Source organism: Dermacentor silvarum, chromosome 1 (genome assembly GCF_013339745.2).
Source record: "Dermacentor silvarum isolate Dsil-2018 chromosome 1, BIME_Dsil_1.4, whole genome shotgun sequence".
In the NCBI taxonomy this organism is placed as follows: Eukaryota; Metazoa; Arthropoda; class Arachnida; order Ixodida; family Ixodidae; genus Dermacentor; species Dermacentor silvarum.
The window spans coordinates 50,616,689-50,630,980 of record NC_051154.1 but is presented as its reverse complement, the minus strand read 5'-3'; positions in this window follow the sequence as shown (position 1 = coordinate 50,630,980).

The following is a 14,292-nucleotide window of genomic DNA, read 5'->3' as shown; positions in this document are numbered from 1 at the left end:
ATTGGATCAACGACCCTCGAACAGTGCAACTAATTGAGTGGAGCCTTGGATTACGCAATCGGTACGTAACATCAGCACCGACACGCGAACAGTGCAGATAAAAACTCGTAGGTCAGATTCGGTTCTGTGATTTCTACGAGTTTGTTGACACGCTACGTTGCTAATCTGGCGACGCTGTTTTTTAGGTTGGCTTCGGGTGCTGATAGTACGTACTTTTGCGTGATTTTCCGTTATTCACACGCGCTGCGAGTGTGTAAATACTACGAGGTGTCCCTCACGGGAAGGCATGGCCTTCGGATGTCGTCCCAATTTTCTGGTTCTGGAGACAACTCGCGATATACGAAAACGCCACAGTTTTATCGCCGTATGCTTTTACGGACGGAACAATTTAAAGAATATGCAACTACGGACAAATGCTGTGGTCAATAGGTCACGCTATACGCGCGACCATTTAGTTGCAGTCGGTTGGTTAGGGCTTTCATGCGCATTTTCCCCAATGAATTATCTCATTTCAAGGTTCTGTTACTTCCGCTGCGAGACGCAAAGCGAACGTGCAAACTGGATATCGTAATGAATGTTCTACAATAGCATATTTCACGCTTTGACTGGGAATAAGCAGTATTGCCAATTTATTTTCGAAGCAATATTTAAACAGTTTTTTTTTTCTCATTTTTCTGATGCATCATTTTTCTCCTGAATAAAAAAACCAATAAACCTTCAGTGTGTTGCAGACTTTGTATCCTTACTGCATCTGTATTAACCCTCACATTAAAAGGTAATTGCACATTTCGCTTACTTCAGTGCATCGAATTACTTTTGTTTATGCTGCTGGTAACATATTGCAGTACTCTAAGAAACTACATAGCCATAAACATCCTTGCCTTTTCTTGCTTCTCTGTCTCTACTTCCTGTAAAACACATGCAATAATGCGAAAAGCAGGCGAACACCTTGTTTTTATAAGCAGTAGATAACTCATTAAACAAAAGCAGATCAAAATTGTGCAGTGAAGTCAGCCGCTTGCATTCCTTCGTATGAATGATAGTATCTTTTCAAGTGTGGGTGGGTCTTGCATGTCCACAGCTCATAAAGTGTGCAGACTCATCACGAGGCGTAGGTATAGCCCATCAAGATGGAGGCAATGTTGCTAATGAGTCTGCACTTACATGTATTACTGCATAAACTCGTATAACCATATCCCATCACTACTCAATCGAGCTTGCTCTGACTCCTATTCACCAAAATTGTACTTGGCCGAGCTTGATCTGACTAATATTCACAAAGATTCTACTCAGGCAAGCTTGCACCGAGTCATATTCACCAAAAATCTACTTGCCGAGCTTGCTTTGACTCATATTCACTAAAATTATACTTGGATCAGCTTTCCCCGACTACCACATGACAATATTCACTAAAAGTTTACTCAACTGAGCTTGCTCTTACTCGTATTCACCAAAATTCTACTCAGTCAGGCTGAAACGAACTCCGACTCACGGTTAGTTCGAAGACTTAGTGAGCCGACGTTTGAGTGAGTTCACCGTGCTATGTATACATTACATTATGTGACCTGTGCGGTGAATAAGCAAACATTGTCTATGAGTATGTGTTGCATCGGGTGAAATAAGAATAACTGTAAACACTGCAGTTAGTTTTCTAGAGTTCAACTGACCGTTGCGTGAAAGCTTCGCCTCATGTCGATTCAAGCAAGTGCAGTGGATCTGCATCATATTTTTTGCCAATCCTGCTGTCTGTCCTAACCATTACTGGGTGGCCACATTTTGTACATTTCAACACAAAGTTTAATAAATGACTGTAGTGCAATATATTTAAAAAAAAAGATGCTTGCATCACTGCACATATAACAATCAGAACATGACACAAACACATGCACATAAGATGCACACAAATGATAAATACATAAACAGATGGAATCAGCTAGCCACCACCTATTGAAAAAAAAAAAAAAAAAAAAGAAGCCCAGGACTACGTATAACCATTCCCCTTGCCACGTACATGGGCTATAGGAGAAACACACGTGCAACCTAGCAGTTACCTCGAGGTAGCAGCTATGGACGCTTTTGCATTCGCAGCTGGCCACTCAACCACTCAAGTGTGTTCAGTGTGCACTTGTACTTAGGCACCCTTTTTATTGTCTGTATCTCAAAAATTTAATGTGGCTCCTCAAAATTTTGAGAATGTTTGGATTCTGAGGCTTGCAAAGGTAAATATCTTTATTCCATTTTCGTTCAAGGTGAAGGCTCATACAAAAGATTAGAGATATTGTCAGTGCCCCTCACTTTCTCTCAGAACATAAGTGGTCTGTTATTGAGATTCTAGCAGCTTTTCAACAGCAAGAAAGGGAATCAGCTTCCCCTGTTTTCCGCATTGGGTTAATGCAGGCAATTCAGGGAGGCATAAAGTTTTGCTAATACAATAGGTTCGGGAATACCAGATTAGACAGTACCTTGAAACTTTCCTTGCACTTTCTTATTTTGGTGAAATAACGCAGTTTTAAATGGCTCCAGTTTGCATACTCTAACATTGGTCTAATATAGGTTAAGTACATGACTAGCTTAACAGACTGGGATGCTGGCTTTCATTTCCAGGAGAGGAATCATAGCACCTGCTCCAGTTGCATATGTTTTTGGTTATCAGGGGTATTCAGCCTCACTTTAAGGATAACGTGCTGAAGCAGGTAGAAGCACACGTATGCCATTAGCGGATAGTTTCGATAGCTTCTTACCTTACACTTGCCACCATGAATACAAAATTTTAGCGTTCGATTTTGTTATTAAACAAACAAACGTACTCCTAACAAGGTATTTTAATGTTAGCCGTGTGGCTACGCGGCTGCGCTACGTACTGCAGCATATTAACTTAAGCTTCTTGATACAGATTCACAGCACACTAACAGCGCAAGAAACAGGACGAGAAAATAGACGACGCCCATGTCTGCCAGAATGATACGATACTACGTACACAAGTGACTGCAGCTCCTAAAAAAAATGTGGTGTCGGCTTTTACGCCTTTCGAAATATTCAGAGAGCACTTGTATGAATAATTACAGCACAGGCGCCGAGACGGACGAGCCAGGCTGGCGCTAAGATAAACGTTCACAACACAAATTCCATTGCACGTTCAGTAATTACACACAGATCATTTGCGGCTTTGTTCAGGGGCAGACGTGAGCTTTTGGGTTGGTGCTTGCTGCTAAGTTTGGTGCAAGAATATTGCTAGGAGCAGGAACCACTAATGCGCAATCACGAGCAATACACACACATCCGTTTTTCAGAAGCTGACGTTAATCACGGGTAGCGCGAGGGTCTCTGCGTTGACATGACGACTCCGCCGAATCCCGAATACTGCATATGCGATGACAACAGCTATAAGGGCTTGTTGATAGGTCCTCTTGTAATTTGTTTAACCGCAGGTAGAACGACACAGGCATAAAACACACACAGAGACAGCACACAACGCTGAACGACCACCTGCGAACAGCTGTTTACGTCCGCCATTTCTCCTCGTATTGAACTTCACAAACCGCTGTTGCGCACTCCAAAACAAACTAAACTTTGAAGCGCTTTTAAATTACAAAACGCACGTATTATTTGGTCCTAATAAAGAGAGGTCAATTATATTATAACGCGCACGTCTTTTTCACTACATTAAACGAATTTATGCGGCGTGTGCGACAAAATCTGGCAGCAAGCAACCCTGGGCGTCGCATAATCGCATTGTTGACATCCCACCATGTGAAATGGCCGTTGCGAATTTCGCATCTGCGAAAATCGCAGCTGCGAAAATCGCAGTGCAAAATCGCACCATGTGAAACAGCCTTTAGTCCAAAAAACGGCACTTTCGTCCCTCAAGGGAGTAACTGCAGGAGTGTGCGTGGCGTGTGCAAATTTTGGAGAGTAAGTGTACGATCCCTGGTCCGAAAGAGAGCAACGGCGAGGACGAACTGCAACAGTTACTCCCCATGCACTTTGCTGTTTTCGTCCGTCTCGTGGAGTGATGCGGCGAACGCGGTATTGTCTATATATAATGAATAGTAGGAAGCTCGTGTACTGTCTATCTGAACTAGATGTAAAGCAGCACTTTGCATCTTCGTGAGAAAATTGCCTGAAATTTAAAAGGTGGAATCTGAAGAGCCGTGCACTTCGTGTGCGTGCACACCATAAGTGAACGATACGCATTAAGCGCGCAAGTCATAAATGGATTGCCAGATTTTCTTGGCCAGTAGTACCTAAGGAGTTCCTTTCGTTGCAAGGAGATTATAAACTTAACTGAAGCGATGTGTAGCTCAAAAGGGGCACGCTAAGCGATAGAGAAATTGTCCTCTGTCGTCTTGCGTGCCCCGTTCGCGCTCGCTATATACACAAAGATCACGTAATGTCTCAGTTTAAATCACCGTAAGAATAATCGGGCAGCTTTCTTTATGTAGTCGCTTAGATTTGTAAGTATGCGCAACGTTAGACTCTCCCGGCATAGCATACACCAAATGCCGAGTCTCTTCTGTTATTGCCGCACCTGCGTTAAGCTGGTTAACCTCGACTCGGTAACCTGACTTGTCAACCGAGCTGCCATGGTGTAGTGGTTAGGGTACCCGACTTGTAAGCGAGAGGACGTGAGTTCGATTCCTACTTGCGGTGCGTTTTTTTTTTTTCGCCCAGTAATTTTTTTATTAGCGAATAAATGGTTAATTTAATTAATTCCATCTTCGAGGAGCACCGGAAAGAATAACCGTTACTCCCTTGAGGAGCATCGGAAAAGAGCAACTGTTAGTCCTCCGCATGGGGAGTAACAGTTCATCCCCTCTCACTTACCCCCTAAAGGGAGGAATGGTTGTGGCAGATCAGTTCCTCCCCTAAAGGAGTAACCTCAATACCCCATTTCCTCCTTTTCTTCTTAGAGTGTAGCCTGTTACGCGTACTATACCTTAATAGAGATCTAAGCAGAAGCAGCGCTCTTGCTGTCAGGCGAGTTGTCTGGCACATTGTTAAACGGACGAAATATTTGGGTCTATGTGACAACCCATTTTCTTCATTGTCTGTTAACGGCGCGGTGTAATTATACTTCATGTAAGTGAACTCTGGTTTTGGGAAATTTCGTTATCAGTTTATGCAAAGTGTGCTCTAATTTTTTTACGACACTTTAACGACGCTCGTAGTGTTTTAAGACATCGCAGATTTCTAGTTTATAACATCGGCGCGATGTTCATGCTACGTCCAGCTTCCACATTTTACATCTGTTTGCACTTTTGTCTTTTGTGGTCTACAGCAGCCAGCAGCACACTTGTTGTACAGTTATATTTAATTTTTATTATTATTATTATTATTATTATTATTATTATTATTATTATTATTATTATTATTTGGTTTTATTCTTGCAGTTCAGACAAACGGCTCGGTTTCGCCATTCACGGACGAAAGAAAATAAAAAGAAAACTATTTGGAGCAAGGAGCCGCTCGTAGAAGAAAGGCGCGTGCGGTGTAATTTCCTGTCACCGACGACAGCTATTAACGTCGCCGCGCGTTCATAACGATGTCGGTAACGCTTTTGTTCAGAATAGCCGAAATTTGGACATGCAGCTAAGTATACGCATCACTTGGGGACGGCAACAACGCCGCGAGCAACAACGGCCACGGAGCTCGTGCTTGCCTTTTCAAGTGCGGTCGTCGTCTTTTAGCGCGGTTTCTGCCAGAACGGCCAACGCTCCGGCGTTCACGCTCTACTGTGTAGGGCGGTTTCGTGAAATTACTTTCTCTGCGCTACCACCGTACTCAACTCCGTTCGTCAAGCTTTCTTCTACGCGCGTGCGCTCCTGTCTGGCGTCGTCCTGTGCAGCAAGCCGGGTTTCTGTATCGTGGGGATGGAGCCGCGTATGTTTTTCGTGTAGGCCCGCATCGCGTTCACCTACAGTGTATGAGCGGCCGCTTCTCCGCTGGCACAAAGGAACAACCCGCTAGGCAGCCGCCTCGGACGCCGTCGAGCAGCAACCTCTGACCCTAGCGGACCCTTTTTCAGGCCGCGAAATGGATCGCCGCGCTATTGTCGTCCCTGGTCGTGGTGTGCAAGGAGCGAAGAAAAAAAAATGTAGCTCGGTCTATAAAAAAACAGGTTGAGGCAGTGTCTGCCACGGGCCATGGAGAATGCATAGAGTGCAACGGCAAACTCCACTATAGGTCTACTAGGTGGCCCCAAAGGAAGGGAGAGCAAAATTGTGCCAGCGAAAGCGACGCGCATTCACTGCCCGTTGAATTCGGAACGCTTATAAAATGCCTTCCCTACACACGTATAGCAGGGGGTTCGTTTTCCGGCGAGCTTGTTGGCTGCGCGTTCAGTTCCGCCGAACTCGGTCAGAATATTCGCTCATCGCTGACAGAATCCCGTAGCGTCGCGTATCTCTTCTAAAACTTGAACACAGATGCCTTCTTCGGCTGGGGCCACGGTTTCTGCCAAGGAAGTGTTGGCAAGGCCTTAACGTTACGATAAGGCCTTGCCAACACTTCCTTCCAACAAGGGTATAAACATGTGGCAGAGTTCACCGTTTTAGTACACTGTAGCTTTTAAACATTAGCTGGTGTTAGTTATCGCTGTTATACCATAAATAGTAAATTTAAATCATCCCGCAAACACTTATCACTTCTGATTGTTACGTCGCATATAAATAAAAGTATTTTAAACTATTATGTGCGCCGTTTTTACGGCTTCCTACGAGTACAAACGTTTTTCTCTCAAACATTTCTTGCGTGGCTTAGCAATCTTCATACTATAAACCCCGTCATGACGTATAACAAAAGTAATGTCAATTATTTTTCTCCTCCCCTTTCTTTTCTAATTCGTGTTGAAGGCAACGCTGCAGTGTATAAACAAATTTTGTGTGTATATGACTCGCAGCCCAACTTGACACCCTTGGCAACGTTAAATTTTTATGGGTGTAATTATAAAATTACGCCCTTCAAGTAGAATGAAATGCAATTTAGCAACAAGGCCGTTACAGGCCGACGACTCTGCCTTTTCTGTAAACGACCTATCCTCCGACTGAATATTGAAAAACGAAATCAGCAGCAAGAGCTGCGTTGCGACCAGGTTGGCATTTTTGGCCTGAACTCATCATAAAAATCATCATTTGATAATATGGTAACGACCTTGAATAGCGCACACTAGACGGCACGTGACGAGGAGCAGATAGATAATAGGTGGCACAAGTGACAGCCCACTTCGCGAGATGCATACATGCATGCTATTACCCACCTTTGCACCATTCAAAAAAGAGTAGCCCGCTGTTGCCCCGATTCCATTCACAGGCAACGCAGGACTTCCAAGAGCTGTGGAGCCGTCGGGCGCTTCGTATACGCATTTTCACGATTTACATAACTGATAAAGTAGTGATATCTTGAGCATTGCACCGGCTGTGCTCCCGTGACTGAATAAAATCCTGATTTGGCACTTGCCGTGTTTTGCAAAGCTATAGCGCTGTGCTCCCTCCTGACGGCGATAGCGAGTCAGCTGCACACAATATTCGCTGGACAAGACACCACGGAAGGCCTTGACGTTCGGTGCGGCCCGCGCGTGCACGGCTACCGTTTTCACAACCGGTCTGAATAGTTTGGTTTGTTATTGCGGCGGGGTCTTGGGGGGGGGGGAGGCCCATCTCTTTTTCTATTTTCTCGGCGTGCTATCTATATAGCTGCACCCGTGTTGCGCAGCCACCTCACCGCCCTTTTTCGTTTTCCTTATGTCCTGCAGTTAGCGCCCTGAGAACATTCGCGCTGATAACGCACGTGCTTGCGCTCCAAGCGTCTTAACATGGCGCGATGCGCGTCCGCGCGGCGTTCACTGTATCATCGGCTGCTGCCCCGGGTCATGCTCAGACGGTAACGTTCGGTCGCGCATCGCGCTACGATAACAAACGTTGGCGGCTAATAACCATTATCGACTTATAGAGGCCATGAGTACGCATGCTTAAACGACGGCCGTCATGACCTATTATGCGCCTGCTTGTGTGCCAATAGTTCAACGTATATGGAGTGCTTCAAACTGAGCTGCGAAGTGCGTTACACGCACACGCGCGCACGCTCGCTCGAGCGGACGCTTTGGCGAAGAGCGCCATGCGTCTCCTTTTACTTTCTCATAGTGCACGTTCTGCGCCCGTCGTGCGCCCAACCACTCGTTGAGAAACGCGCCCGATTGGCATTCGGAAGGCGTAATCCCGGCGTCTGTGGCTTTCCGCTTCCGTCGCCGACTATGTGGAAGGCTCCTCTGCGGCCTGCTTCCTGGAGGCAAGCCGGCGATCAGAATGATCCCGCGCCTCGGAGAGAATATGCTGCGCGGCGGCTCGCTTTCTCCCCCCCTTTTCTTTGCCACCTTATTTTTAGGCGCCGCTAGCCGGCGTGTGGCCTTTCACTGTGACCCCCTTTGTGGCCTGGCGCGCTTTCTCGGACCCATTGTCGGCGGCGACTCGCCTATGATGACGCCTCGCGCACAGTGGCAGTCTGCGTTTCTTTCCTTCGACAATCGCCGGCATTGCGCGCGCCTGCTGCGATTGCGCCGCCGCCGTCGCCTAGTATAGAACGGCGTGTGATTTCTCAAGTGAGGAAATGGCGGCTCCTTCTGGCATGCAGCTTCCACTCGGCTCCTCGACTGGCTGTACAGCGGGTATGCGTTCCGACACTACACAGTCGTACCAGTTGATGCAGTGGTCGTAGGAGGTAGAGATGCTCACTGTAACCTTTGTCGTGTTATGAGAATGCACGCTAAATTCACATACCGGAAATGTAATAACTTAGCGTTAGTTTTTCCCCCTCTCTCTCTCTCTTTTCCGATTGGTCGCCGCCTGTTCATACCCACTGCTTTAGTACAAACTATTTTGCGAATGCGATCCCAATTACAAAACTTCTGTGATGCAAGAGATCGGTCACTGCTTGAGCGCCTACCATACTCACTGTAATTATATATAGTGGCACACATGGTAACAAGACGGCAGGTGAGACTTATGAGAAACTTTATTCGCCTATATGTCGAAGCCTGGCTCTCGTTATACCATAGTGCGCGCCCGCCCCGGCCTCGCAGCGCCGGGAATTGGAAAAGGGGGCAGCAGCACTTCTCCGATGCATAAAAAAAAAAAAAAAAAAAAAAAAAAAAAACAGCGCTTTCAGGTGGATTCTTACATAGTGGTGGCGCATGCTCTGCTGCGCCAACATAAGCAAGCAAAGTGCCTTGTACGCGGAAGCGCGCGCATCTCGGGCGCGGCCCGAGAGACCCCGTTCCGGTACATTCCGTGCGGGGGTGGGCGCCGCAGGTAATGAGCGGCTTGCCTGCTGGGGAGGCAGTGTTTGTACACGGCGTACCTCGTTGAGCGTGCACTGCTCGCCCTTCTCCTCCTCTTTGGTCACGACGCCGCCAGCCGGTCTCCGTTTCGGCCGCTCGGCGTGCCAGAACGCGCGTGACTCAAATCGGCCGCCTTGCCCGGACTTTCCCTCGGAGCGTGCGTTCGATTGCGCAGCACTTGATCGGCCACTTCGCCGGCTCGGTGCCGCTGTAGCGACGGCCGTTCGCCGCCGGATCTCATCGTTGCTCGATCAATGGGATTCGGCTCGTCGCCGCAGGCATGCCGCGCTCCGCCAGCGGGAGAAAGTACCGTGCGTTTGCAGCGGCCCTTGCTTCCGTCGTCATGCTGGTCGTCACTCTCGCACCTCGTCGGAGGCGAGAATCACCTCAACGCGGGCCCGATACCGTGCTTTTCGTCGGCCAGCCAGCGGGAAACATGGTCGCTTCAGCTCACTTGCCGTGCCTACATTACGTAAGATCGGGGTGCTGTGAAACGGTTTTACGCTGCACCGCGCTTTGAACATGATTATCGGTGAATATCAGCCGACAAAGGTCTCCCTGGCGAAAGAAGCCGTTACTTGAACGGCACTTGCGCACCAGCCAAGGACTGCTCGCCGCGAAGGCCATGCTGCTGCGGGCAGGGGGCGTGGGACGCCGCACTCGACGGCGCTATCTCCGCGAGTAGTGAGTCTCGCCTTCTGTCGCGCCGCATTTATCCGCCGCTGCAACACTCGCGGGAACGGGGACAGAATACAGAAACTGCACACCTTGTTTTCTTTTCCTCAGTTCCTGGCGGCGTACGCGAGGGGGCACGTCGCGTGTTTGTCGAGATTATCTGACGAGGAAAATGACAATATCGGCTCGAGTAAACGCCGCGCCGTAAACGGGGGAGATTTGCGCTGGAATCAGTAAAAGCTCATCGGAAGCAGAGTTCCGTTCGTATAAACAGTTGATAGGCAAAAATCGGCTCCTCGCGACGAGAGAAGCGCAACCGTGTACGCCTTCGTCTGATTGTACCGAAGAGCAGCTGTGGCAGACACACGTTATGTGTGCACTGTCCTATATGTAAGGTGCTATATAATGGAGTTACCTGTGATTATTCGGTAACAGTTGTATAGTGCGGCGACTTGCAGCACTGGTAGTTGCAGAAAGATGCACGGGATGGCAAGAGGATACTAGTGCGCTATGTGCGCTGTTTATTGGGCATTTGTAGATGGCGGTGCACCTTGTGGCCTGTTTTGACACTCCTGCACCACGCTACCGGAGTAGCGGCTGCGTGTTCCACGACTGAAGTCGCGATCATGTAAAGCCAACAACCATCAACAAGGACTGAAGTCGGTACGCCTTCGTCACTACGAGCGTATAGCTTTCACTGTGAAATGTCTGACATCTGCCACAAGAGGAGTTTTCTCTGCAAGTGCCTGACAGGTGCCACAATAAGGGCCTGTTTTACCCCCCTTGGTTGCTCAGTGGCTATGGTGTTGAGCTGCTGAGCACGAGGTCGCGGGATCGAATCCCGGCCACGGCGGCCGCATTTCGATGGGGGCGAAATGCGAAAACACCCGTGTACTTAGATTTAGGTGCACGTTAAAGAACCCCAGATGGTCGAAATTTCCGGAGTCCCCCACTACGGCGTGCCTCATAATCAGATCGTGGTTTTGGCACGTAAAACCCCATAATTTAATTTTTAAGGGCCTGTTTTGTGTGCTTGACTTCTACACGGACAAGACCTGCTTTGCGCAGACGTTTTTACAATGTTCATCTTGACGGCGCATGTCAAAGCCGTCTGCGCGAAATGTGTGCGCCCATCCGTGTCTGTCTTTTTAGCTGCCCCTATCTTGTTCTTGTGCTTTAAGTCGAGTGATTATGGACTGTATACCAAATATATAGCCCGCTCCCAAGCCTCGTGCATATTCTGCTTTTTTTTTTTTTAACGCGGCAGCCTTTCCTCGACATAATTGTATAGTGACAATAATATCACGTTCAGTGCAACCACCCGATGAGCAGTCAAGTCAATGACAATAATACTTTGCCAAGCGGAATATTCTGAGACATTTGCTCTTTGACCCTATTACCACGTGCAAAGCTGTCTCATTGTGCCCTCCGTACGTGCGTCATTTGTAATTTGTTTTCGCATTAGTTACTAGCGCCATCGGGAAATGTGTAGTCACTTGGCCTGTGCTGCCAGCTGCTTAATGTTTTCTCTCTCTCCCTTCGTCTTTCTCTTTCGCGCCATGGTCATCCTTTCATTTAGGCTTCGTGTTAGAAAGGAAGTAGCGTGCGCATATTTTTGTGCAGGGCTTGTTAACGCCATACCGCTCCATAATTGGAAAAGTGAAGGCCCTAAATCTCGGGCAAGTCTCTTTGTCGCCTGTGAGTGCTTATAGTTAGGCACTCGTGTGGTGCACTCTGATGGCTGCACTGGTCTCGCACCATAACGATACGGGGCGTCGTGCTGATTGGGTTGCATGCGGTGCGCCAGCTGCGGCTGACGACTGCTCAAAACATTTCCGCCGGGCGTGAATGAATCATTGGGGGCATGCTTGGGCGTCCCGGGTCGTGCGTCTTCCGTCTTTTTTGCGATCTCGCAGTCGCGAAACGGCGCGTCACGCGGGGATGACCTGGCGAAGCCACCCTTGTTTGTCCATTCGTGTCGGTCGCGCCCTTGACGGCGGCGGCGCGCCTCAGGAAAACGCGCATCTGGCGGTGCCGCGTTTCTGCGCCAAGGGCGGTGGGCGCCGCCGGTGCAGTTCCGCGCCTCTTGGCGCCGGTCACCCCGCGCTGCGTGTTTGACGGCGGTATATACACTGAGGTCAGAAAACGATCACCGCTCGCCGTACGTCGTCGTCGCAGCGGTGAGCTCTGTTCGGTAGGACACGTGTAACAGTACCAGGTTCGAAAACCCATTCACCCACACACGAACGCGGCGGCATTCTTGGAGACAGGCGGGACAGCGAGGCGCGCTCCGCGTCATTTGTTTTCGACTGAGTGAGCCCCGCGTGTGCCTGTCTGCGTTGTTCTCTTGCGGCTGGTGTTGCCGACGGCAGTTGTCGAGGGCAGCACGAAAGTGCGCAGCTTTCGGGCTGAAGCGTGCAGCCTTGCCCGATCTACCGTGTGTCCCCCCGCTAACGTAAGCCAACCTGTTCGACGAAAAATAAAATATCAAAGAATCGCAGTGCAAGGTATGATTATAAGACATACGATGTTCAGTCCTCAAAGGTCTGACGATCGCATAACGTAGGTCATAAAACCGTATCTTGCACCGCCCCCTGTTTTCTTTTTTTTTTTTTTTTTTTTTGTAAATCTTTTATGTTGGACAGATTGACTAAGCGTTAGCTGCGACACCCTATATGTGCCGAAGGCACTCAGCCTTCCGCAGTGGCTTTCTACATGGGCCCTTGCACTGGCCGAAAAGATACGTTACGTTGGCCGTCGACACGTCGACGAGCGGGACCTTATGCAGTGCCCAAAGCATCCGAAAGTGATAATACCGCTGCGCCGAGAAAGTTGGCTTTCTGCCGAGTGGCGTCGAAGGAGTGTGTCAACAACGCCTGCGGGTGTTCTCTTGTTCGTATGACTAAGTTTGCCTTAACTTGGCTTCAGGTTCTTCCCACTCCTGCACTCTCGATAATATCGTGATCGTTTTTGCAGTAGCCAGGTTTTATTAAGGCGCCGCTTATTCAATTTTTCCCGCCTTCCAGCTCTCTCGTTAACTTCGTTATAACGGGAGCGACAAGTGGAGACGGTGCCCATGTATAGAGGCAACGTCGTTCTTCAGCATACGAGCGTTGACTGACGGTTTACGCAGTTGCTTGATTACTGATCACTCTTTTTTGGCCGACATTTCTCACGAGGTCGCGGGATCAAATCCCGAGCGCGGTGGCCCCATTTCAATGGGGACAAAATGCAAGGACGCCCGTGTCCCGTGCATTGGTGCCATGTTAAACATCCCCTGGTGGTCAAAATTAATCTGGAGTCCTCCTCCTCTACGGCGTGCCTCCTAATCAAATAGTGGTTTTGGCACGTAAATCCCCAGATTTCAATTCAATTTACATTTCTCAGTACTCTGTGAGATGGTGTCTGCATGCGACGCGGCAGAGCCTACGTGCTGAAGTGTCGATTGCTGTACGCGCGTCCGCAGCCAAAACTGGCCCTGCTGCGAAGGTCTGACACAACTCGTATACGGTGGGGCAGTGTGTCGGTGACAGGGCAGGCAGGTCCGCCGGCTACTCGGGGTCGGGCCGGACAAGCGATTGTGCCGAGTGCCGCTTCCATCCACGGCCTGAATGGAGGCAGCGGCACCAAACCTGTTTGCCTCGCCTGCCCGTTGCTCGGCGGCTTCGCGCTGCTGGCGCCCGGAATGACAGCCGCTGTTGCTCGCACTGCCCAGATGAGTTTCTCCTCCCCGCTTGTGGTGTGGCGGCGCTTATCTGGAACCGCGTCTCGTAACTGACGGCGTCGGAACTGGGCATGACTGAGAGGCTGATTACGTTTCGGGCTCGCAGCGTGCATAACACTGGAGTTTGTGCTCTGTTGTTAGTTTATAGGCTTTCTTGTTCCGGCGTTTATGTGCGCGCGCGCCTGTTGTTGGTCGGAGCTCAATACGATATGATCCTCTCGCAGGCATTGTTGATTTTTCGCGCTTTATTGTATTTACAACTAAAGTTGGTGATTTCTTGCCTTTTCGTTTCTTTTTTTTTTTAATTTAACTAATGCATCCGTGCTTGGAGCGATTTAGCGACCTTGCGAGGCACGCTGCGGATGAACGCGTAGCCGGTGCCCTAACTGCGGATGCACAGTCTGTGTTTGTCTGCGTTTTTTTTTTTTTTTTTTTTCGCGACAAATGCTGGGTTTTGGAACGCTGTACTCTTTTTCGTAGAGATTATTTTGTTGTTGCTGTTGTTATTCTCGCCCTCCTATATATCACGTGTGAAAAATAAAACTCAAGAAATGGTGATCAC